This window comes from Ambystoma mexicanum, chromosome 6p, assembly GCF_040938575.1.
Source record: "Ambystoma mexicanum isolate Mex_15411 chromosome 6p, UKY_AmexF1_1, whole genome shotgun sequence".
Classification (NCBI taxonomy): Eukaryota; Metazoa; Chordata; class Amphibia; order Caudata; family Ambystomatidae; genus Ambystoma; species Ambystoma mexicanum.
Window position 1 is genome coordinate 1,030,891,170 of NC_090935.1, and position 26,348 is coordinate 1,030,917,517.

Genomic DNA, 26,348 nt, shown 5'->3' on the forward strand with positions numbered 1-26,348 from the left:
CTGGGCATTCACATCCCCAAATCCAGCCCGTTAATCTACAAACACAACTTCCCTCAGTTATTTAAAACGCTACGCTCAGACCTGAAACGATGGGATAAACAGGAGATCTCGTGGCTAGGTCAGGTTGCTGCGGTAAAAATGAACCTGCTCCCCATAGTGCTTTTTCACTGCCACGCGCTCCCAACTCATATCCCGGAAACGGTTCCTGTAGCCTTGCAGCGCGATATTATGAAATTCATCTTGGGAGGCAAAAGACCCCGCATTGCCAGGAAAATCATGACCCGTAGCCGACAACTCGGAGGTCTAGGGGCCCCGGACATCGCTAGATATTGGCATGCAGCTCAACTTGCGCACGCCTTCACTTGGACTTGCTCAGGGGATCGCCCAGCCTGGCTGCAACTTGAAGAAGCATGGTGCACGTCCCCCTTATCAGACCTGCCCCACATCCAGTCCCGGAATACCCCGCCCACAATATCTCCGCTTCCAGCAACCTGCAATACAGTGGACAATTGGAAAGCTGCAAACAGAAAGTGGGGAATCAAAAGCTTGTTGGGTCCACTGACCCCGATCTGGGGCAATCCAGGCTTCTCCCCCGGCCTTTGCCGCCGAAGCTTCGCCAATTGGTCAGAGGGCGGCCTCCACAGAATCTCAGACTTTTTAAATGAAGGCCAGCTGCTCTCCTTTGAGGACTGTAAAGCGAAGTTCAACATCACCGAGGAGGAACGATTCCGGTATACTCAAATTAGGCACTGGATCTCGCAGCGCTCCGTCAGAGAACGAGGCTCCAGGGACTTAACACCCCTTGAACTATCACAAACGGCATCCCCTCCAAGAGGTAAGATCTCTACCCTCTATAAACTCCTAGAAAAAAACAACCTTGAATCAAAGGAAAGGTACATGCTGAACTGGGAGCGCGATCTTGGGCGCCGCCTGGACCCTGAAGCCTGGGACAAAATTTGGACAAGACTTCACAGGAGCACCCAGTGCATTACTAATAGGGAAGGAGGATATAAAGTATGCTTTAGGTACTATATTACACCGTCCCAACTGTATAAAGCGGGTGTGCAGCCCTCAACGAACTGCTGGAGGGGATGTGAGCAAGAGGGGTCGCTTTTCCATCTCCTATGGGACTGCCAAAAAGTGTCGCATTATTGGAAGGGGGTTCTGACGCATATCCGAGCAATAACAGGCCTCAACATCCCATGGGACCCTGGAATCATATTACTAGGAGATTCGGGGGAAGGGGACGTGCCAATGTCAGGAAACGCAGCCCGCCTCTGCACCCATCTATTATTGGCGGCCAAGATCGCCCTCGCCCATCTCTGGAAGCACAACAAGGGCCCCTCCAACCCACTCTGGTGGGCTAAGTGTTGGGATATTATTGTTGCAGAAACAGTCACTGCATCCCGCCTGGGCAACCTCAATCCCTTCCTGAACACTTGGGCCCCATTTATAGCCTATGCGGATCGTTACCCTGCCCTCACACTGAAGCCACCCAGTGTCCGCTGGTTGAACTGAACTCCGCATGGCTATAGCTCGGCCCAATTCAGAAACATCCCCCTCCACTATTGCCTCCCTATCAGAATATCGCTATGAATGAGTTGCATACTAAATTTCACCTTTTAATATCCATTCTTCCACTGTAATGAACTGTGTCATCACAATCCTGTGCTAATTCCGTTGTCTATTGTTTGATTTGTTTTCTTCCTTTTCTGTTTTGTTTCTGTTATTGATTAATATTGAATAAAATATATATTTTGAAAAAAAAAAAGAAATGAAGGTTGGGAATAGGGAGCATATTTTTCTAGTGGACACAGGTGCACAAAAATGTTCGATCGACCATCAGCGGGTTCCAAATATACCACTGTCAGGGCATAAAAATTTCTCAGTAGGGTTCTCAGGTACGCCAGTAATGAGTCCAGTTTCACAACCAGTGGCAATCACACTAGGTTCATTTACTGAATCTTGCCCGTTTCTTTTGACGACAAATTGCGGTGACATTTTGTTGGGATTGAATCTGTTGAAGAAATTGAATGCAGTCATTTATTGCTCTCCTGGTGGAACGTACTTAACAACTTCGGCGCAACAAACTCTTGTATGGCAATTAATATCCATGCCATTACCGACTGAATTGAGTGATGTACCAGCCTGCATAATGGCAGTAAATGATAATGATGATGGATGTTTGAAAGTAGAACCAATAAAGATTGTTTTGAAAGAAGGAATTACATTACCACGTATTCCGCAAAACAAAATTTCGAGTGAGGGTGAAAGAGCGTTGAAATGCATTGTGTCAGATTTAATTGCTAGAAATGTAATTGAAGAGATTTCTGGTAGTATTTGCAATAGCCCGATTCTTCGGTTTACAAGAAAGGAGGTAATGATATCCCTTACCATTTTATAATTGATTTACGTACGGTTAACAAATAAGTTGATCCCCAATTCCCCTTAGTCCCCGATGTAATGACGATTTTGACTATGATTCCAGCTTCTGCATCATATTTTAGTGTGATTGATTTGAAGAACACGTTTTTTATTATTCCTGTACATCCAGAGAGTAGATATTTGTTTGCTTTTACATTAGGAGGACGCTCATATACATTCACACATATTCCACTAGGCTACACTCTACAAGTATTTACAGTAGAGCACTGAAAGAACAACTAGACATGCATGAATTACCGTCAGGGTGTGTATTGTTACAGTACATTGATGATCTTCTTATAGCAGCAGACTCGGAAGAGATTTGTAAAGAAAGCACTGTCGCCTTGTTCACACATTTAGCTGTACACGATCACAAGGTATCATTGAAGAAATTCCAGTATTGTCGACAGGAGGTGGCCTATTTGGACTACCTCCTATCGAAGGAGGGAAGAAGATTGACACCAGAACGCATAGAAAGCATCTCTGATATGTCTATTCCAAACGCGAAGAAGGAAGTCAGGGCTTTAATTGGCATGGGTTCATATTGTAGGCAGTGGATTGCTAATTGCTCGATGATTGTGAAACCGATAGTGGCATTGCCAAGGAAGGATGTTACCTTACCTTTGCCTTGATTCTGTATGGTACAATACTAACATTAGGAAGACTGCTGAGAGATTGGTTCAGAATTGCATGACTGTCTACAACATAACATTGGGAAAGGAACAGTGGCACCAGTAGGAAGTTTTGGTCCTCCCTCTGTGCCGTTTGAAATCATCCATTTTGACTTCATAGAAATGGAAAGATGTCAGAATTATAAATATGTCCTTGTAATGGTCTGTGCATTTAGCAAATGGGTGGAGGCCTATCCCATGAAAGATTGACAGGAAGAGACATAGCAAAATCATTTATACCTTTCTGGGGACAAGCAATGAACTCATGGAATATTAGAAAACCTTCCAGGATGTTGGAGAAAACAATAAATGGAACCACAGACATACTTTACAATATGACAATGGAACAAAAAGCAATTAGACTAGTTGCACTTCAAAATAGAATGGTTCTTGATATTATTTTGGCTGATCATGGAGGTGTATGCAAATTAGTGGGATCAGCGTGCTGTGTATTTGTAAGTGACTCCTCCCCTACAATATTTGAAGTAATTAAGAAATTACATGTCCTAAGTTCTGAAATTCATGTCCCCACAGGTGGCTGGAATCTATGTAAGTGACTTCAGTCCGGCAATCCAACTAAGTCAAAGCTTAGGATGGGATGCCCAATGGAAGCCCTTATTTATATATTTTTTATGTCAAAGTTCTTTAAATCTGGATGATGAACCCTTATATAACGCCCCTCTCTTTGAATCCCCCTGACCTCACTGAGCCAAGAAGTAGGTTTGTTTTGCAAATTAAAAGATTTATTTGAAGAATTAAACAATATATATATCACACTTTTATGAACAAAATAATATTTGAATAGCACTCTTATGAATGTGGACGGTAATCAACAATGGGTAATATTACAAAATTAACAATCGCTTTAATCACTTAGGAGTAGGAATAGGAAGGATATTGTAGCAGAGAATACTTTATGTGATTCAAGGAAATGCAATGATGGGAAAAATGCAACACAGAAATAATCTTGATATGGTTTCAATCAAAAGACAAGATAATCACTTTTTCCCCTGTGACTACTCACTCCCCCCAGAATGCAATATGAAGAGATGGAAATGAGGGCACACAGGTTTCAGAAATACAATCAATAATGCAGTTCAATCCCAGTTCCCCCAGCAAGCTTAGAGAGACACAGGAATGATTTTAAAACAGGCAAAAATACTTTTGAATGTGATTGCAATGAAGGTGAAAAATATGCTAAAATGATTTTAATTCACTAGAGGAGATTCAGGAGAAGTGATAGCTACTTTGGATTGGTTCAGGTCAACACTGGCAATGATTCATGAATGATTATCAAATTGAAAACGAAATTCAGCAGTTGCAAACAAGAAACAGCTATTCTGACATGTGTTGAAATTGAGCTGAATTGCAATTTGTGGCACTTATTCCGTGTGCGTAAATCGCGATTACGGAAAAACTATAATAAATTGTAATTTAATCAAGATTTCAGAAATGACAGATTGCGCTTTACAGATTTGGAATCAACAGGATGGACACAAGATTCTATAATGCAGTTCTGGACAGGTTAAAATGGTTGTTAGAGGATTACTTTAAACTAAAAGATTGGTTATGGACAGTTCTAGACTAGATACTCAATCCTAGGCTTTGGAATGGAATGGGCCTCATCACAGATCTGGTCAAGGGTTTGGACTTCACTCTCACCACCGGACGGTCTCAGGCACTGGGTTCTGCTCACAGCACGGCCCCTGGTCTGGGTCTGACGGGTTTTGGATACAGCACTGCTTTCTGGGTCTGGATCTTGGTTCTAGCACAGGGTGCTTAGCTAGAAGCAAACAGCATGCCCGGCTGTTGAAATGTCTGGTTAGGCCCCGTGGAGGTTTAAGGGTTAGAATCAGGTTTGCAAAAGATTCTGAAGCTTGCTGAAAAGGATTCAGCTTTTGGTTTAGGCCTCTCTGCTTCAAGGTTCTAGAGTTTTTGTCTAGAGTCTGGTCTCTGGATCTATCTGGATTCTGGAGTCTTCCGGCAGGTTGCTTCGCAGGAATCGGTGAGTAGTGGAAAAGAGTGTGTCCCTCATCTGTCCTAGCAGTCCTTATTTATGTGTTTCAAAGTGGGTGTGAAGGCTGATTCTGTATGCCCAACCCTCAAGGATTTGATAGGTTAGAGAATTCCCTGTCCCCTGACTGGAGACAGGATCAGAGTGTCAGAATGAGTCAGAGTGATGCTGTGTTTATAGCTTAGCTGAAACCCCTCCCCTCTGCTTTTACCTAGAAAATCAATTTTTCCCAAAAAACATATTTCCCAGATACACAAGTTATTCATAATACATATACACATCACAGAATAATTAAGGCATGTCTCTGTTCAAGTCCCATGTTCCTACGAGCTTGGGTTCAGAAATGACCACATTTCGTGCTTTTGGAGGGTTTCCCAATATTCATTCTGCTCCATATTTGATACATGCATGCATATCCTCTCTGAGCATATTACTGTAATTTCCTATGTTCATAGCAAAAACACTGCAGCTGCAATATTAATAATTCTGGGGTTTAGTCTCAGAACATCACACAGCGTCTAGCTTAGTCTTAAATTGTGAGTGAATTTTTCATTTTAAGAATTCCAAAGTTTCATAATTTTGTCAGCTTGGTAAAATTTGTTATACGCAATTTTATAAAATATATATCTGCTTTCAATTCAATACACACAATGGTTTGTCTCCTCCCCCAGAGCTGGCTGACTCAGAGGGTCACATGTCTTGTTTCCTGCCAGGAGTTGTTGACCAGGCACACCCAAATCAGCATATTCCTATTCATCCCAAAGAATCCATTGTCTTGACTGAGAGCAACATGCCAGGGTGCTTTGGCTAGTTCCTGTTCACACCAGTCTGTCAGTCTCTTGGCCAAGGGCAGAAGGAAGCTTCTTTTGTCCAGGGAAAAGGTGTGGAATCTGTTTGATCCCAGTGTGGGAAACTTTTTAACTCTGCAACCAATGTCTACAAATTGTCTTTTCTTACAATATAACCCACATTTTTAATACATACATTAAACAATTGCTTCCGTCAAGTCATTTCAGAATATAGTTTTAAATTGTATCCACCCCTTAGGCTTCTGATAGCAAGTATTTCTTTGGCATAGTTTGGGGTTACATGTCAACTTTACAAGGAAAATGGTTTAAAACGCTGGCTTTCTGGTAGAGGTGAGTAACGGTATTGCACCCATTTTTGACAGCTGTCTTTCCATCAGTATCTTTAAAAGAGGATTTTGCTCTAATAGCATATGATTCTTTGCTGATATTGTATTGATGTGGATTCTTGCAGTAGAGTAATGTGGAGCACCCAACAAGAAGGTTGGATCTTTTTGGTGGTTTTGTGAGCCATGATTTTAGCAACTTTTGACAATCAAGAAAACTGATTTTTTGAAACTAGCTCTGTTTCTTTTGCAATCAGCATTGCTATTTCCAAGTGGTTTCAGGCTGATTTGTGGGTAGCCCAATGGTGGTTTTTGGAATTGATCTCCTGTGCTCACTAATATAAGCAAAAGTAGATGGTGGCCTATTTTTCAGGTTTTCACTGTGCAATTTCTAGTGATTTCTGGCGAGCAGCATGCTTTCCGGCGGCCATTATGATGTTTCTGCTGACAGCAATGCACAGTGATGTTGCAGGGCTTGGATGAGTGGGTTGATACATCCCACAAGCCCCCCTCTTGCGATGGCCATTGAGCTTTCATCAATGGAACATTGCAAGACTGGGATGTCCGCATCATCTCTTTGGATTCCACAAATGGCAAAGTTCAGCATCTTTTCCTCCATCAGGGGTGGATCATTCGGTTCTCCTTGCCAGTCCTGATGGGAGTATTGAGCAATACCCCGGGCCCCTCGGATCTTTGCTCCCGGTCCCCGGGTCGTCCTCCTTGGTCAGTCTCCATGGTTTATCTCTCTCTGTAGGTTATCTCTCCTAGGATGACAAAGCAAAAAGGCAGAAACATATTCATAGACATTTCCCCACCACTATTAATGTAGTGGGGCGGGCATATACATTTTGTAAATCATGAGACATTTGCATTTTTGTTATTGTATTTTATAGACTATATGTGGAATATTTTAGGGTTGGAATTTTATGGATCTGGAGTGGCCCCCTCTAGGGTTCCAGAGGACTCCTCCAGTTGCTGCAGAGTGTGCCTGGGATGGCAACACTTTATCTGATTAATATGGACCCACTTATCTTCCCCCTCTGCCAAACTGCCTTTGGGGATGCGGATCTTGTAGGCGACTGGTGAGATCTTGTCTACAATTTCAAAAGGTTCCTTGCAGGTAGGCAGAAATGTTCGCTGTTTGGCCTGGTTTCTTTGGAAATTGTATAGATAGACCCGGTCTCCTACATTGTATTCTTTCCTGGTAGTCTTCAAGTCAAAGTGGGTCTTCATGCTATCGGCTGATCTTTCTAGATTTCGCTCAGCATAGGCGAAAGCATGTTGAAGGTGTTTTCTTAAATTTTCAACATACTCATGAGTTGTGGAGGCATTGATCAATGTCTGCTCTTGGGTCCTGTAAAGCGGATGCTGGGGAAGCACCATCCTGCGCCCAGTCATCAGCTCAAACAGTGACATTTTAGTTGCAGATGAAGGGGTAGATCTGATGTCCATTAGGACAAGAGGTAATCGATAGCCCAACTTGGCCCAGAATCTGCCACAAATTTTTTTAAGATGCTCACAATGGTTTTGTTGTAACGTTCTACTGCACCACTAGAGGCTAGCCGGTAAGCAATGTGTAGCTTCCTTTTAACCCCATGTATCTCCCACATCTTTGTCATGACTTCGCTGGTGAAATGGCTACCTCTGTCTGACTCAATCCTTTTGGGTAGTCCAAAATGCGAAAAGATGTGATTGATCATCAGGGCAGATGCTGTTTCTGCCTTGCAGTTCGGGGCCGGGAGACATTCCACCCATTTACTAAATAAGCATGTCACAGTCAACATGTACTTATTCCCCCTAGAGGAGCAAATCACGGGCCCAATGAAACCTACTTGCAAATCTGACCATGGCAGTGTCATCACCCTTTTTTGGAGAGGCGCACAATGTGTGAGGGATGTTGGCTGAAATTGTGCATGCACAAGACACCCCTTCAAGTATTGGTCCAGTTCCTGCCCCATGTGTGGCCAGTATGCAACCTATCTTAAGATTTCAAGTGTTGTATGAAACCCCCTGTGACCAGCTGTGGCCGCATCATGGGCCTGACTTAACATCAGGCTCCGTTATGAGGTAGGAACCACCCACTGATCATGGCCAGCTTGGGATTTCCTTACCAACAAACGGTCTTGGATTCGGAAATTTCTTGGACATTTCATCAACACTCTGAGGTCCTCTTTCCCTATGTAATCGGTATCCATCAGGGGAAAGTTCTCAGGGTCCTCACTGTGTTGATAAAACGTACCAATTATTGGATCCCCTTTTTGAGCCGTAATCAAATCAGCATCTGGGGTCTCCTTACTCCATTGTGCAGTTGAAAGATCATTGTGAGCATTTGTCTGGGACCTAGTAATAGCAGTGACCTGGATTTTCCCCAACAGGGACTCGATCTCAATTAGATCCCCTTGGATGGCCCTAGTTTTGGCCAGCTGATCAGCTAAGTAATTTCCAGTTTTGTCTGGTCCCTCTACTTTGGAATGACCCTTGATCTTTTTCCAATAGATGGTCATCCCATTCGAGGTGACCAGATCATCAATGTTTCGAATTAACTTCCCATGTTTCAAGGGTTTGTTATTAGCACATAGCATGCCTCTGGTTTTCCAGTTAACCAGGTGCTCCACTAACTCGTTCCGTACATAATCTGAATCCGTGATTATGACCAGTTCGTGGAGTTGATGTTGGACAGCAGTGAGGATGGCTTGATGCACAGCCATCAACTCTGCCACTTGACTACTTCGGGGACCAATCTTGTACCCAGCAGAGGGTTCTGGGGACTCATTCACCCATGCATTCCCTACGCCGGACACAAGTTCTTTTTCCTCGTTGTTGTCAACATGATAAGAGCATCCATCCACATAGTCAGTGGGCATTCCCTCACACTTGTCTTCTTCAAAGATTTGTGTGGGGAATTGAGGTATGCCTCCATGTTGTCCTTGATTTTTAGACTTTCGTCCTCGAGACAGTTTTCTCTGGCACAATCATGCAAGTCAGCCAGACCTTGCGCAAGGGGACTCTTCTTGTTTTGGCCATATCTGACCTCCACAGGAAAGCCTTGCATTGACAGAATCCAGGAAGTAATTCGGGAATTACACACATTTCCGGCCCAGATTCTGTCACTTTGGAGATATTGCAGAGGCTGGTGTGGAGTCTCCACTATGATGTGTTCCCCCTGGATAAACAGGCAGTAATTCTTCAATGCCCACACTGTTGCCAGGAGTGCCTTCTCACAATCGTTGAATTTTTCCTCCACAGAGGATAAAGTTTTACTCGCACAGGAGATTACTTTATTGACCTTGTCATGCTTTTGGTATAGTACTGCAGTCAAGCATGTATTAGAGAACCCTGTCTCCAAGAAGAACTCCTTGTTTCTGATAGGGTAAGCTAGGCAAGGCGCTTGTGAGAGGCTTCTTTTGAGTTGTCATACTGCCTTGGCTTGTTCTGGACCCCATTCCCACTTGACCCCCCTTCAAGAGATGAATCAGGGGCCTGGTGATCTCTGCGTAGCCCTCAATGAACTTTCTACTGTAGTTAGTCAGTCCAAGGAGGCTCCTTAGTTCCCGCAGAGTTGTGGGGTCCTTCAGTTTCTGAAGTGCTTCCACTTTCTTTTCCTGGGGACAGAGACCCTGAGGAGTAATCTCATGCCCCAAGAAATGAACACGGGTTCTACACCACTGTGCTTTCTGAAAGGAAAGTTTTGCTCCGGCGGCCCTCAACTGTGTCAGAACATAACAGATCTCCGCTATGTGTTCCTCAACAGTCAAGCTTTTGATGAGGACATCATCTACATAATCCAGGTTAACCCTCTCACCCAGGTCGGGCATGGTCTTATGTAGGAAAATGTTGAACTCATTGCCGGAGTTGAGGTATCCGAAGGGAGTCCGGGTCCATGTGTACTGCTGGCACCCAAAGGTAAAAGCCAGCTTGTATTGGTCCTCCCTACTGACAGGCTCAGTCCAGTATCCATTGGTCAGGTCTATTGCAGTGAATACCTGTGACCCCTGGATACTGGGCCAGCCCTTGGTCAATGTAGAGAAGAGGCCATCCGGAAGTATGGACCCATTTGTTGAGCTCCCTAAGGTCGGCGCAGAGTCTCCACTGGCCGTTTGGCTTCAATATCCCCAGCACCGGATTATTGAAGGTGCTGTGGACTGGACGGATTATCCCACGGGACTCAAGGTTCTTAATGATTTCAGTAAGGGACTCCATTGATGCGAGAGACAAGCGATATTGCTTCACAAACACTGGAGTCATGCCAGGGTCTGTGGGAATTGTTGTTGTGTGGATGTCGGTGTGACCACAGTCATATGAGTTCACCGCAAAGAGATCCTGAAAATCCAAGAAAACTTGTTTCAGCGTTTGCTTCTGCTCCAGAGTCACACAGGCATCAGCTAGGTTGACTCTCTCTTCAACCATCTGCCTGAAGCCTGGAAAGACTTCTGGTTTGGCTATCTCAGTGGCCTCCTCCAGCTGGGTGGATAAGTCCCTGGACAGAGTGCTGATTTGGACTGGTGGCTTCAGGTGGGAAAGGCAGCCCTCATGGACCTGGAAAATCACCTCATCCCTCCTGAAGTCACAAGTCACATCTTCCTTACCATAAGGGCAGGAAGTGTACACCAAGAGGTTCCCCCCATGCCGGGTAAAGATCCTGTCTGGTGTTGTGTTGTCATCACTATCACTGTCAAAACAGTCCTTGGGGTTTGGTCCTAACAGTTCATTCCCTAAATCAATGGAAAAATGTCGGTCATCAACCGCCATTCCAATAATGGTGCCTGCGGCTAGAGTGATACTCTTTAAGTCGCTGTTATCCGCCTCTATTGGAATGGTGTCGTGTTCTATATTGACTAATGGTGTTGGGTTTACCCCCAACCCTTGCTGTTGGAGAGAAGCATTTAGATGAATATAAGCATCAGGGTTTTTCAATTTATGTCTTCTTTTAACTTTCACTTCCAAGGAGAATTGTCGGGTCCTTTCTGGGATGATGACTTCCTCTCCGATCTGAATTTCTACTGCATAAGGTAGCAATTGAGCTGTCCTAAATGCTTTCTCTGGATCATCAAAGCACATGGGATTATCCACTAATCGGGACCATGCTTTGAAGTTTATTAGGTCCAAACTAATGGCAAAGCGATTGAGAATATCACTGCCTAAGTAAAAGGCAGCAGTGACGTCTCGCACGACCCAACAATTATCGACTATGCTCTTATTGCCAATGGAGATTTTGAGCATGCACCTGCTTGGCAGGAGATGTTTGGAATTTGGTGCTTCCAAGTCCATTTCCCATTTGTCTATCAGTTTGAATGTGGGAATGGCTGGATCTTTTGGGATTTGGTGGAACATGGCTTTGCTGATGAAGCTCTTACCGTTGTTCACACACACTTGAGCGAGAACAGAGTCCTTCCCATCATTTAACTGAACAGGGATGAACAACTGCTCTCCAATTTGCTGAACATCAGCCAGGCTCTGAACTGATTTCACATCTTTCTGGACTATTGGAGAGGGAATGTCTGATTGTGGATTGGTAAAGAATTTCAGAGTATTTCCTTCCAGTGTGGAATACTACCTTAAACTGAAAGGAAGGTTGATTTTCAGAAATAGAGAAGACCCCCCATCACCAGTCTGTTGTCCTACTGCTATTACTGTCACGTCTGGAATTTGGTTGTTCTGGAAGTGAAATTCTACTTGGTCAGATTTTTGTTCAACCATGTGGCAGGTACTATTTAAACTAACATGGTTGACACTCTGTTTTAACTTTATTGGTCGGCTATTCTGGGTCCAGAGGACCTTGTTTACACAATCTATTAGGGGTGACAACCTTCTCAGGAGGTCATTCCCTAGTAAACAAGGGGTGCCCTCTGGAGTCACTACTATGACCGGGAGTTTCACCTTGTGTCGCCCAATTTTAATGTCCAAATCCGCAGTCCCCTCGACGGGAATTTCCTTCCTGTCAAAGTTCTGAAGTTGTCCAGGAAGAGAGGTGAGAGGAATTTGGTAATTCTCCCCCTTCCTGAATTTAGTTCATCAAAGGCCTTTCTGGACAGAAGGGTAGCTTGGGATCCAGTGTCCACCAGTGCCAGAATTGTACCCTGCCCCTGTACTTGAACCGGGGCATAGTATCTTCCCTCCTTCTCCGCAAGGGGGCACAGATAATGCACATTTTTGGACAACTGGTGTGCTAATTTTCTGGTTTTGGACATGGAGAGAGAAGAGATTTGGGCAGAATTCTGTGGAGAGTCTTTGGAATCTGAAAGAAAAAGTTGGCAACTAGAAATAGGAGAAGTTTTGGGTTCCCCTGGTTCCGGTTCTGGGCCGCCCCCCCCCTTTTTGGGGGCAGTCACCAGAATGGGTTTGAACCAGGGGATTTTGATGTTGTTGGTTCTGGGATGGGATGATGGGCAGCGCTAGCTTAGTCCCCACATCTACCCAGTCTGGATTTGAATCCCTTGGGACCCATTTTTCTTTGGGAGGAGTTCCCCCATCTCTGAAGGAGAAGATCCTTTTCCCAGGATCCTCTAAGGATCCCTCTCCCTCAAATTGGAAGATCTGTTCCTCCTCCACAAAATGGGTCTGTTTGGATCCTTTGTTTCTCCTACCCCCCTCTGCTCCTTGGGTGGCAGGCTTTCAGGGGCAGGAGATTTTGTTTCCGGTTCCTGGGTTTCCAGGGGCTGTTTACAAGTGGGGAAGCAAGCTTCCTCCAAGGCTTTACACCCCCCTTCCCCTTGTGCCTCCTCCCTGGGAACCGGTGAGTTATCGGGGTGCTGCCCCGTCATTGTTCTGGAGCACCAGGTCCAGAGTTTGGGGCATTCTGCGCCGTCATGCCCATCTGAGGGTTCTGCTGAGCCCTCAGCATGTGACCCAGATCCTGTGCCATATTTTGGACCTGGCGCTCTAACTGTGAAACCCGCTCAGGCTGATACGGGGTTCTGTTTTCTCCCCTGGGCTGATCCCGGGAAGGGTAGCTATCCCTTCTCTGGTAGTACCCTCTCCCGGATTAGGTGGTCTGGGCTCAGGGAAGTGGGGAAAGAAGGATGGATGATTTTGGGGTTGGACATTTTGTGGATACCTGGGGAAAAAGTTCTGACCAGGATTTGGTGAATTTCTGCCCTCCTGGGGGAAGTTAGGAGGGAAGGTCCCTGGGTTAGGTGCTTGGTTGGATCCCTCCCCTTGGGCTGGAAGAGTCCACACATAACCCAGGATGGGTCGGTTTCCCTTGTAGCAGGGACTTACATAGTCAGGGGAGTGAGGGACCCCATTCGTGGGACTACCTCCTTGACTCCCTGTCTGTGACTGGCCCGAGGACCTTCTGGGCTTGGAATTATTCTGTGCAGGCAAGTTTTTAGGCACCCCATCTTCAAATCTAAAATTGGGGCAACCTTTACCTCTGCCACCTTAGCAACAGCAGGGGTGCTGGTCGGTTTGGGGCTTTTCTGGGCATTATTTTTATTTTCTATGGGCTTCTGCACCTCATAAATTCGGGTGGCCTGTTCAATGACCCAGTGTAGTGACCTTTTCTCATGAAAATCTCTCACTAGCTGGGTCATGATGTATTTGGGTAAGGCATGGAAAAACGTATTTACAAATTCTTTACTGTCCGTGCGCACCCTCTTGGTAGTCTGCGCAAAGGCACGCTTCAACTCCTGCACAAATTCTTGTGGGGCCTGATCCTCCTCACATTGCAAATTGTAGGCTGCCTTGCGAGCCTCTTGGGGATTTCTATGAACAGAAAAGTGCTTTAAGATGGCCGCCCTATATGCGGACCATCTTGAATGGTTTTGGTCCTCCAGCCCCGCAAAGAAACTGGAGTATTCTGGGGAGAATGTCCATTTTACGTACTGAATGCAGCTACTGCTGTCTTTCAAATGGAAAGTCTCCATCATTTGCTCAAAGAGCTCCAAGTGTTCCCAAACAGAATACTTGGAGTTCTTATGATAAGGAGTGATGATGCTCCTTATTGCTTTGATCTGTTTTAAGGGTTCCTTAAGCAAGGCCCTCTTTGCCTTATTGGCATTCTTGGTTCGGGTAACCCTGGTCCATTCATCCTCTGACTCAGAAGCACTGCTCCCAGAGGTGCCAGTCTGATCTTCCAGGTTTTCCCGGATTCCACAAGCCTGGGAATGGCTGGTAGAATGTGGGGACTTAGTCTCCTGTGTCCTGGGACGCTCAGAGGAGTCTTCTGATTCCTCATTGCTCCCAGGATTTGATGGGTACACCCCCACTGACCTAACTGGGCAGAGGTTTTCAGGATGCCCTTAGTGGGCCTACACTTCCGGGGTTCCCCACTAAACTTCACAGTACTTGGGTGCCCATACCCAGATGCCCACCCGTCCATGCCTGGGAGGTACTTGTCCATGAGTCCCATATTTCTGACTGGATAGTATTCTGCCATCCCCGTGGCCCTGGGCTCGTGTACGCCAGGGGGCATGGGGGTGGCAGAGTCCAGGGACTGGGAGAGATAAAGGCCTCTGGTACTAGGGCTCCTGAGGTTATGCTCAGGTGTTTCCCTTTCCCAGCGAACCTCATCTCTATCAGCCCCTGCTCCCTGTTGCCCTGCAAGAGCCTGTGCTTTCAGTTCCTCAATCAAGGCCTTACTAAACTCTATCATTCTCTCCTGCATGGCTACCTGTTGCTAGAGACTATCATTGTGCTGGCAGAGAGCCTCATTCTCTCTCTGTGCTTCCTGGTTGGTCCTGGAGTACTGGGTCAGTCTTTGCTGCAGGAGGGTTACCGCCTGAGTCCCATCCCTACTTGCCTGCTCCTTTCTTGCCAGAGCATCTTCCACCCTCCTGGCATGCTCCAACAAGTTTTGATGCTCTTTTTGGAGATCACCCAGTCCCTGGAGGGCCAGGTGATTTTCTTCCAGCTTCCCTTTTAAGTTACAGACTTCCTGGCCTAAGGTATCCCTTTCCTGAGTAAGAGCCTGCCTCTGTGCCCCCAGGTCATCCCTCTGCCTTTGAAGGGCACCAGCTTTCTGGCGCTCTTCCTCAAATTCTGCCTGGGTGTCCAGGTCTTTCAGGAATAATGTGTTGCTCTCTGCCGTTTCTCTATCTAGGTGGCTAGATGCCCTGTTGAGATCCAGTTGTTGCTACAGCTTTTTCTGGCTCTGCAGTAGGGAGTCCAAACCTTCTTGGTACTCCTTCTGCAAGGCCAGAATTCTGGTATGCTAGTCTGCCCTTTCCTGTTGCAGGATACCCATATCCTCTTTGATTTTAACCAAATATTGCCTACTTTCATTTTCTGACTTCTGGCTCCTCTGCAGCTTCTGCTCAGAAGATTCCAGATCAGATTGGGCCTTCTCTAATGCCATCAGTTGCCTACTTGCCAGATCTTGGCCTTCAGCACATTTGTCCTGTATGGCTCCCATATATAAATATAAATATGCCGCTACCCTGGCAATCTTGTTGTGCTCATCCTTGGCCTTAGAGGCCATATATAGTTCACTCAGGGCCACATGTAAGGGACCCTGATCTCTCCAGATATCTAACCCAGTTGCAGTGACCTGTTGTGTGATCGCCTGCAACCACACATTCTGGTCCTGCTCAGTCCACTCACCTCTCACAAAAAGCTTATGTAAAAGGTGCTCTCTAGCTATCTTGATTTCTACCGACGTCGCCATTCTGAGAAATTGATTTCCTTCCTGACTTACAGAAGTTTATTATTTTAGTTTGCTAAACAGACCGTTTCCTGAGAGCGTTCCTTTTTGAGGGGTGTTTTTACAGCGTAACACAACGTGGTAGCCCAACAGGATTTATGTATCCTATTAGTTAGCACACTGTATTAAGCTACACAAGTGGTAGATCTAATCCAGAAGCCCCCAATCTGAAAGTGACTTCAGTCCGGCAATCCAACTAAGTCAATGCTTAGGATGGGATGCCCAATGGAAGCCCTTATTTATATATTTTTATATCAAAGTTCTTTAAATCTGGATGATGAATCCTTACATAACGCCCCTCTCTTTGAATCCCCCTGACCTCACTGAGCCAAGAAGTAGGTTTGTTTTGAAAATTAAAACATTTATTTGAAGAATTAAACAATACATATATCACACTTTTATGAACAAAATAATATTTGAATAGCACACTTATGAATATGGACGGTAATCAACAATGGGTAATATTAAAAAATGAACAATCTGTTTAATCACTTAGGAGTAGGAATATGGAGGATATTGTAGCAGAGAATACTTTATGTGATTCAAGGAAATGCAATGATGGGAAAAATGCAACACAGAAATAAACCTGATATGGTTTCAATCAAAAGACAAGATAATCACTTTTTCCCCTGTGACTACTCACTCCCCCCAGTATGCAATATGAAGAGATGGAAATGAGGGCACACAGGTTTCAGAAATACAATCAATAATGCAGTTCAATCCCAGTTCCCCCAGCAAGCTTAGAGAGACACAGGAATGATTTTAAAACAGGCAAAAATACTTTTGAATGTGATTGCAATGAAGGTGAAAAATATGCTAAAATGATTTTATTTCACTAAAGGAGATTCAGGAGAAGTGATAGTTACTTTGGATTGGTTCAGGTCAACACTGGCAATGATTCATGAATGATTATCAAATTGAAAACGAAATTCAGCAGTTGCAAACAAGAAACAGCTATTCTGTCATGTGTTGAAATTGAGCTAAATTGCAATTCGTGGCACTTTTTCTGCATGCGTAAATCGCGATTATGGACAAATTATAATGAATTGAATGTTGGGAAAGCGTGGGATCTTAGCTTTAAAATGACAGTTAAATTTCGCTTCTAGGACGTGCGGTCCAAAAGTTACAGAGCTTTTTGTGAAGGTAGATTTTCAGAAATAAAATCAAGATTTGAGAAATGACAGATTGCGCTTTACAGATTTGGAATCAACAGGATGGACACAAGATTCTATAATGCAGTTCTGGACAGGTTAAAATGGTTGGAAGAGGATTACTTTAAACTAAGAGATTGGTTATGGACAGTTCTAGACTAGATACTCACTCCTAGGATTTGGAATGGAATGGGCCTCGTCACAGATCTGGTCAAGGGTTTGGACTTCACTCTCACCACTGGACGGTGTCAGGCACTTGGTTCTGCTCACAGCATGTCCTCGGGTCTGGGTCTGAGGGGTTCCAGATACAGCGCTGCTTTCTGGGTCTGGATCTTGGTTCTAGCACAGGGTTCTTAGCTAGAAGCAAACAGCACGCTTTTGCTGTTGAAATGTTTGGTTAGGCCCCGTGGAAGTGTAGGGCTTAGAATCAGGTTTGCAAAAGATTCTGAAGCCTGCTGAAAAGGATTCAGCTTTTGGTTGAGGCCTCTCTGCTTCAAGGTTCTAGAGTTTGGGTCTAGAGTCTGGTCTCTGGATCTATCTGGATTCTGGAGTCTTCCGGCAGGGTGCTTCACAGGAATCGGTGAGTAGTGGAAAAGAGTGTGTCCCTCATCTGTCCTAGCAGTCCTTATTTATGTGTTTCAATGTGGGTGCAAAGGCTGATTCTACATGCCCAACGCTCTAAGGATTTGATAGGTTAGAGAAATCCCTGTCCCCTGACTGGAGAAAGGATCAGCATGTCAGAATGAGTCAGAGTGATGCTGTGTTTATGGCTTAGCTGAAACCCCTCCCCTCTGCTTTTACCTAGAAAATCAATTTTTCCCAAAAAACATATTTCCCAGATACATTAGTTGTTTATAATACATATACACATCACAGATTAATTAAGGCATGTCTCTGTTCAAGTCCCATGTTCCTACGAGCTTGGGTTCAGAAATGACCACATTTCGCGCTTTTGGAGGGTTTCCCAATATTCATTCTGCTCCAAATTTGATACATGCATGCATATCCTCTCTGAGCATATTACTTCAATTTCTTATGTTCATAGAAAAAACACTGCAGCTTCAATATTAATAATTCCGGGGTTTAGTCTCAGAACATCGCACAGCGTCCAGCTTAGTCTTAAATTGTGAGTGAATTTTTCATTTTAAGAATCCCAAAGTTTCATATTTTTGTCAGCTTGGTAAAATTTGTTATAAGCAATTTTATAAAACATATATTTGCTTTCAATTCAATACAGACAATGGTTTGTCTCCACCCCCAGAGCTGGCTGACTCAGAGGGTCACATGTCTTGTTTCCTGCCAGGAGTTGTTGACCAGTCACACCCAAATCAGCATATTCCTATTCATCCCAAAGAATCCATTGTCTCGACTGAAAGCAACATGCCAGGGTGCCTTGGCTAGTTCCTGTTCACACCAGTCTGTCAGTCTCTTGGCCAAGGGCAGAAGGAAGCTTCTTTTGTCCAAGGAAAAGGTGTGGAATCTGTTTGATCCCAGTGTGGGAAACTTTTTAACTCTGCAACCAATTTCTACAAATTGTCTTTTCTTACAATATAACCCACATTTTTAATACATACATTAAACAATTGCTTCCTTCAAGTCATTTCAGAATATGGTTTTAAATTGTCTCCACCCCTTAGGCTTCTGATAGCAAGTATTTATTTGGCATAGTTTGGGGTTCCATGTTCAACTTTACAAGGAAAATGGTTTAAAACGCCGGCTTTCTGGTAGAGGTGAGTAACGGTATTGCACCCATTTTTGACAGCTGTCTTTCCATCAGTATCTTTAAAAGAGGATTGTGCTCTAATAGCATATGATTCTTTGCTGATATTGTATTGATGTGGATTCTTGCAGCAGATTAATGTGGAACACCCAAAAAGAAGGTTGGATCTTTTTGGTGGTTTTGTGTGCCATGATTTTAGCAATTTTTGACAATCAAGAAAACTGATTTTTTGAAACTAGCTCTGTTTCTTTTACAATCAGCATTGCTATTTCCAAGTGGTTTCAGGCTGCTTTGTGGGTAGCCCAATGGTGGTTTTTAGCATTGATCTCCTGTGCTCACTAATATAGGCAAAAGTAGATGGTGGCCTATTTTTCAGGTTTTCACTGTGCGATTTCTGGTGATTTCTGGCGAGCAGCATGCTTTCCGGCGGCCATTATGATGTTTCTGCTGACAGCAATGCACAGTGATGTTGCAGGGCTTGGGTGACTACGTTGATACATCCCACATCTAAATATAGGTTCATGGTTCTGGGAACTGTTACGATCATGGGGGTGGAAACCTGGTTATGATATTCGGAATCCTCATATTCTGCTGTTGTTGCATGCAATGCTTGCCAGCCATTTGCTCCCAAATTACAAATGAATGTGTACAGACAATTAGTACAACGATTGTGAAGCCTCCTCCTCGTATGATAAATGATGGTTCGAAACATGAAAATTAAATAACTAAAGAATTTATGGCAATCAATATTTCTGATGATGATGATGGCGACCTGGGTATTCAGAAGATTACATCTGGTCTGATGAGGACGCAATGTTTGGATGATGCTATTGGGTTAAGGCCAAAAGGAGGGTTTGTTATACCGAAAAAGTAATCAGATAGTCAAATGATATGAATAATATATTGTCCAGAAGCAAATCGCATCATGTGACAAAACATCGCAAACTAAGAAACCTGAATGTGACCATAGGGAGTCCATTTTGTAAAATCCCAGCCATTTTCCTTTTTGTAACGCTTTGCATATATATTCTATGCTTTAGATCCACACACGGTGTGATGCCACAGCTTGAACTCTGAAATGCTAATGCAGACAGGAATGTAGAACTGTGCAGAAATACATTGTTTTCTCTCTCACTGAGGCCTTGAAGCTGTGCAGAAGCCGCACCTAATCAGTAGTCCAGGTCCGGTTTGTCTTGCAAGCGTTGTTGTAAAAGGCAGTTAAACATGAATTATAGGCTACTAGCGGTGCTCCTTCACGAAGGATGGGATTTTCTGCCTCAGAACTGTCTGACCCTTAGTTCATGAGCCGCAGCAAACCGATAAGGTTGTATGGAATGGCTCCCTGTTAAGAACAAGATATCCTCCTTGTGCCAGTGCTCCATGTTCCTCATAACAGAAAACTGTCTCTGCAGCCTTTTGCTAGACTAATGTTTAGACTGAATGAAGACGTGTCATAACTGTCAATTACCGAACCCTAGCCTGCATGACATGTATAAGGGCGGATCAAATAGCATTAGAAAAGGTTGATATATTATGTATATATATGATTGCTTGAGCGCTGCTCGCTCTAGCGCATCTCACAGTGTCTGGGAACACACATCTTGAGGCGTTGAGACCCAGTCAGCTGACTGAGATACTTTGAATAAAACCAGACTTGTTTGTAAATCGAACCTCAAGACTGAAGTGTCATTGAGTATATGGTTATTGTGCCTTATTTCCATATATGGGATAACACTGGTCCCTCATATCAGTGCCTTCTTTGCCACAGGGACATGCAATAAGTCTTAAAACAAACAACTATACAGGACAGTGCAAATGAAATCAAAGATATCATTATGTCTACAGTCGTGGATGGGGTAAGAGGGTCACTGATGCCTCTAAAGCATTCCAAAAAGTAATATGCAGGTTATGTGCATATCCCTGTAGCAATCTCAAAAGCTCTTTAGATGTGGATATGGAATGTGAACTTATAATTCTAGATCACATAAACATCTCTGCGGCAGGCACATGAACCCTCTGAGCCGTCACCCTGTTTGACCGGATGGTACAAAGGAATTTCTCTGCAGCAGGCACATTAATCTAACTGACTTTCACAGGGGTAACATTAAAACTATCAGCTGTCATGCAGTAACATTGTTTGGGTTTTGAATTTTGCATTGCACTGGTGGACATGGGAAATCAAGGTGGAATGTGAATGCTGCAAGTGTACAAATATTTATTTTCTGCTGCAAAACAAGCTGCCTGGAAAGTAGTAACTAACTGTGGAGTTGGAAAAGATGAATTACTTTAAACATAGTAACTAATGTTGACAAACTACTCCCACGTTTCTCACCTAACACCTCCTTCATTATTCACACTCATTTCATAAAATATGCAGCCCCTCGCCCCCACGTGATGTTCCGCACATCATGGCTTTTACCACATATCCATAAGAATTGAAATGATGTACTTGTAATGGTGTTTCCCATTAATAAATGCATGTAATACGCCATGTACCAGAAAGCAAAGTGATGCAAGGGCAACAGACAGGAGTAGTTGAGCAGCTCACACCAAACAAGAGATCCCTGTAAACTAAAGACTCTCCAAAGAAGCTTGAGTGAAAGCCCTTCCCTGATTCTTGTCACTCTCTGAGCAGTCATGCAGCTTAGCTGTCTGTCTGTTGTAATGGTTGATGTGATTATTCAGTATTCCTAGAGAATAAATACATAATAGACAGTGGCAGGCTGTCTTTGAACAATGCTCATCTTATTTAGGCTTGGAGCTGGCTGCATGTACAAGTGCTGCCTTCAAAACAATTTGCAGATGGGGATCTGAGCGACAACGCGCAGGTTCAACATAAACTAATTTGAAACTCCATGCAATGCTTGACATGACCATGCTAGGGCAGCTTGGGCTATGCCCCTCCCGCATATGCTCCAGCAGTCATGTGTAATGGGGATAGGATGGGGCCGTGGGGAGTGGAGTACTTACAAGGTATTGGTTTGCTTTGAAATGCTGATGGTGATAATCAAAACTTGCACTGCAGCCCGATAAACAATTCCAGCACCTTAGCCTCTGGTGCGATCTGATAGAACTAGGGAGCCCCCCCCCCCCTCCTCTCATCACACATCACCTGTTGCTCCACATCCAAAAATGCATTTTTAAATTCTGATGCCATATCAAGTGTGCTAACCCAAACTCCCTCCACTACCAGGAACTGCGAGACCAAACAGTAGCACGCTCTAAGCACTTGAACAAAATACTACAGAATTGTGTCCATTAGGTAGCAGCACCCCGCTGTTTGAAAGCTTAGCAAGTAAACCAGAAACAGGAGGAGAAATTGACTAAAAACTTAAGGGGCTCTAAAGATGTAATACACAATGCACTGGACAGCAGTACCCGCCTAGAAGACAGCACAGCAAGCCAGGATGCTACAGATTATTGGCGTCACCTTCAAACTTGCAGATTACTGAATTATGGTTACAAAAAACAAAGCACAGGCAAAGACTCACCAAATATAGATTGTGTGACTACAGGTTGGCAACTGAGGCTGGCTGACATAACTCAAACAAGGAGCACAGGGCGCCAGAATCTGTCAACAATGTGAATTAGGAGGACTCGAAAAATGAGAACTGTTCCTGCTCTGTCGTGTATACAAACATGTTCAGGACACTTCTTTCCGCACATTTTGCAAGAATAATGAAGTCTTTGTGAGCAAAACTTGACAAGAACAGCTCAGCTTTACTCTTGGGCCAAGACGGGAATTAGCAGAGCGACAGCAACATATGTGTATGCCACCTGAGAAGACACAGGGCCTCATTACAACTCAGGCGTTAAGGGTTAACGCTGTCGTTAACCCTTAACGCCTGATTCCGATTTTAACGGCTGCTTCTAGCAGCCGTTAAAATCCATGGCGCTAAACCGCCTTGGTGCTAATTACGCCACCGTAATTTACGGTGGCGTAATTAGCGCCTTCCCCACTCCCATTATGCCCTATGGGGCAAAAATGGGAATGGGGAAGGGTAAAATCACCTTAGAATGGGGCGGTAAATCACCTTAGAATGGGGCGGTAAATCCGCCATCCACCATGGTGTAAATGTAGTTTACACCATGGTGGTAAAGTTGGCGTACTTACCGCCTGGGTCGTAATGACCCCCACAGTGCGTAAACCAACAAGAAGAACCACATCTAGCGTCGCTGCACCCTATTTATGTTCATTGATACCTATTTTCAACATGCAAAGCACCCACAAGTGTGTTTGCTTTTGCCCATATTTTACCTAGGCACTTATGGAACTATAGGGATAATATACAGTGGCTTGGTTTGGCCCCTCAAATCCTATCACCCACCCACCATTCACAGAATCTGGTCCAGCTGCTTCTCTTTGCAGCATTTTTTCACAGAGTGGGAGAGGAACCTTCTATCGAGCTGAACCCGACATAGAGAACTGCAGTAAGATTGAGGATTAGTAGGGTGAAATGTGGGGGACAGGACATCAGTAAAAGTGAGTGTGAGTGTGAGAGTAAGTGAGAGCGTGAATGTGAGTGACTGCATGTTCAGCCATCAGGGTGGGGGGAGGACTGAGGCAGGGTGCACATGTGATTGACTGAGTGTCTTAGTGGGTTGTGGGCTGAGACTGTGTGTGTTTATGAATGTGAGTGAATGTGTGTGTAAGTTTCAGGGGGGAGGTAGGGGCCTGTGGCTGAGTGCATGTATGAGCAAGTGTGTGTGTGTGAATGTCAGGGCATGAGGGATGATGCTGAGTGCCTGCATGAAGGAATGCGAATGAGCACACGTGCAGGTGTCAGGGCAGGTGGGGAATGAGGCTGAGTGTGTGTGAGTGAGTGTCAGGGCATGTGCGGGCCTGCCTGAGCGAAAACGAACGTGTCACTGAAACTGCCCTTCCCTGCCCCCACAGAGACATCCTCAGACCTGAAAAAGCACACGCACTTAAACATGAATTATGTGTGCTTCCAGTGGGGGGAAGTTGGGGGACGGGGGGTTTGGATCGGATGTGACCTGCAGTTGCTGACAGAGAGAAAGACACAGTCTCTCATTTTGAAGGCCAGCCAGCCCAGGCCCAATCCAATCCATTCAGAGAATAGCTAGGATTGGGCCTGTCTGGCTCTACTTCAGAACGAAAGAGTCTGTAGTCAGCCCAGTCAGTCAGGAGAAATGGCAGTTGGTTCAGGTGGGGTGGGGGATGGGCATTATTGTTGAATACATTTTTTCTCTCTTCTCCTTACATCCAAATTTAATTGGAGGGAGGGAGAAGAGAGAAAAATATGTTTGAGTCAGGGGTAGAGGGGACTACTACTAATTGCTTTCGCATCATATTTTAGTGTGATTGATTTGAAGAACACATTTTTAGTATTCCTGTACATCCAGAGAGTAGATATTTGTTTGCTTTTACATTAGGAGGATGCTCATTTGCATTCACATGTATTCCACAAGGCTACACTGAGAGTCCAAGTATTTATAGTAGAGCATTGAAAGAACAACTAGACATGCTTGAATTACCATCAGGGTGTGTATTGTTTCATTACAGTTCATTGATGATCTGCTTATAGCAGCAGACTCGGAAAAGATTTGTAAAGAAAGCACTGTCGCCTTGTTGACACATTTAGCGGTACACGTTCACAAGGCATCATTGAAGAAATTCCAGTATTGTCGACAGGAGGTGGCCTATTTGGGCTACCTCCTATCGAAGGAGGGAAGAGGATTGACACCAGCAATAGAAAGCATCTCTGATATGTCTATTCCAAACACGCAGAAGGAAGTCAGGGCTTTAATTGGCATGGCTTCATATTGTAGGTAGTGGATTGCTAATTTCTCAATGATTGTGAAACCGATAGTGGCATTGACAAGGAAGGATGTTACCTTACCTTTGCCATGGAATATGGAGTGTCAAGCATTTGACCTGCTCAGAGCTGCATTATGCTCAGCTCCGTTTTGGGCACGCGAAATTATGAGAAGTGTTTTATGTTATTTGTGCATGAAAATGATGGATGTGCTTCGGCTGTTTTGACTCAGGACAACGGGGGCAGAAATAGACCATGCGGTTATTTCTCTTCCACGTTGGATCCTGTTGCATGTTCTTTGCCACGTTGCTTACGAGCTGCTGCTGCAGCTGCAGCATCAGTAAAACAAACCGAGGGGATGGTTGTAGGTCACTCTTTAACCGTGATGGTACCCCATTCAGTAGACGTTCTTCTAAATAGAACGCATGACGCAACATCTCACATCCGCCAGACTAACAAGGTATGAAATTATCTTATTTGCACCGCATATTCAAATTAAGAGATGTTGCGCTTTAAATCCAGCCGAGTTATTGACCCCTCCCAGTGAAAATGGGAGTGAATAACAATTCTCACATGATTGCTTAATGATTACTGAGCAAGAGACAAAAGGAAGAATTGATTTAACCGATACTCCCCAGAAAAAGCCAGATGGAGAACTGTTTTGTGACGGCTCTTGTTTTAAATTACCAAATGGCACATCAACTGCTGCTTATGCCATTACTACACTGAAAACTATTGTAGAGAGCTAACGAATCTCGTATAACTCAGCACAAGCTGCAGAAATAATAGTGTTAGCTAGAGCATGTGAAATTTCTGCAAAGCTTAGTGTAAACATATACACTGACAGCCAATATGCTTTTGGGGTGGTCCACAATTTTGGCCAATTATGGGCTGAAAGGGGCTTCGTGACGTCAGATGGAACTAAGATTCAACATGGCACTTTGATAGTGAGACTGTTGTCAGCACTTGCGCTTTACAAGCGATTAGCAATAATGAAATGCGACGCACATAAAAAAGTAGCGTGTAATGTAGGAAAGGGAAACGCATTTGCAGACCGAATCGTGAAACAAACTGCCATTGATTTGCGCACAAAAATGCATGTCGAAACAACAGAAGGAGGGTCCTGCATGAAAGAGGATGAAATTGAAACAGTTAAAGAGATACAAGCAGAAGCCACTCCAGATGAAATAAAACAATGGTCTGAGGGTTCAGCGGAATTAGATTCCGAGGGTTGTTGGGTGGGCAAAGAAAATAAAAGATGGATGTTGCCAAATGCCTATGTTATGGCAGTGGTTACCATGGCTCATAGTCCAACACACATATGTGCGAAAAAGATCACTCATCACCTTGATTCTGTATGGTACAATACCAGCATTAGGAAAACTGCTGAGAGATTGGTTCAGAATTGCATGACTTGTCTACAACACAACATTGGGAAAGGAACAGTGACACCTGTAGGAAGTTTTGGTCCTCCCTCTATGCCATTTGAAGTCATCCATTTTGACTTCATAGAAATGGAACGATGTCAGATTTATAAATATGTCCTTGTAGTGGTCTGTGCATTTAGCAAATGGGTGGAGGCCTATCCACTGAAAGATTGTTCAGCCATGTCCACAGTGAAATCCATGCTGAAAAAATACTTCCCCAGATTTGGACTACCCCGTGTCATATGGTCAGATAATGGTCCGCATTTTATAGCGGCCGTGATATTACAAATTTGTGCAGGCCTCCAAATTGATAAGCGATTCCATTCAGCTAGACATCCAATGAGTGCCGGTTTGGTAGAACGCCGAAACAGTATCTTAAAAAACAAGCT